Genomic DNA, 631 nt, shown 5'->3' on the forward strand with positions numbered 1-631 from the left:
CCCCTCACCCAGACTGGCCAGGCACCCCAGTGGGGACCCCCTCCCTGAAGAGGGTGTGACCAGCTGCATACACCCATCAGCCCCTCACCCAGGCTGGCCAGGCACCCAAGCGGGACCCCCACCCTGATCCAGGACACCCTTCAGGGCAAACCAGCCGGCCGCCACCCGTGCACCAGGGCTCTATCCTATATAGTAAAAGGGTAATATGCCTCCCAGCACCGGGATCAGCGGAGCCGCCAGGCCTCCCGAACCTGGAATCAGCGGAGCCACGAGGCCTCACGCCCCAGGATCAGTGGAGCTTCGAGGCCTCCTGGCACCAGGATCAGCGGAGCCGCGAGGTCTCCTGGCACCGGGATCAGCAGAGCCTCCCTGCACTGGGATCAGCGGAGCAGTGAGGCCTCCCAGCACCTGGATCAGTAGAGCAGCGAGGCCTCCTAGCACCGGGATCAGCGGAGCAACGAGGCCTCACTGCCCCTGTGTCAAGCAGAGCCGCGAGGCCTCCCAGCACTGGGATCAGTGGAGCCGTGAGGCCTCCTGGCCCCTGAAGCAGCATGACAGGGGGCGCTCCCAAACCCCCTGATCACCCTGCAGCTCTGTGTGTGACAGGGGGCGGGGCCACAACCTCCCTATC

The sequence above is a fragment of the Myotis brandtii genome, unplaced genomic scaffold (assembly GCF_000412655.1).
Source record: "Myotis brandtii unplaced genomic scaffold, ASM41265v1 scaffold657, whole genome shotgun sequence".
Taxonomy (NCBI): Eukaryota; Metazoa; Chordata; class Mammalia; order Chiroptera; family Vespertilionidae; genus Myotis; species Myotis brandtii.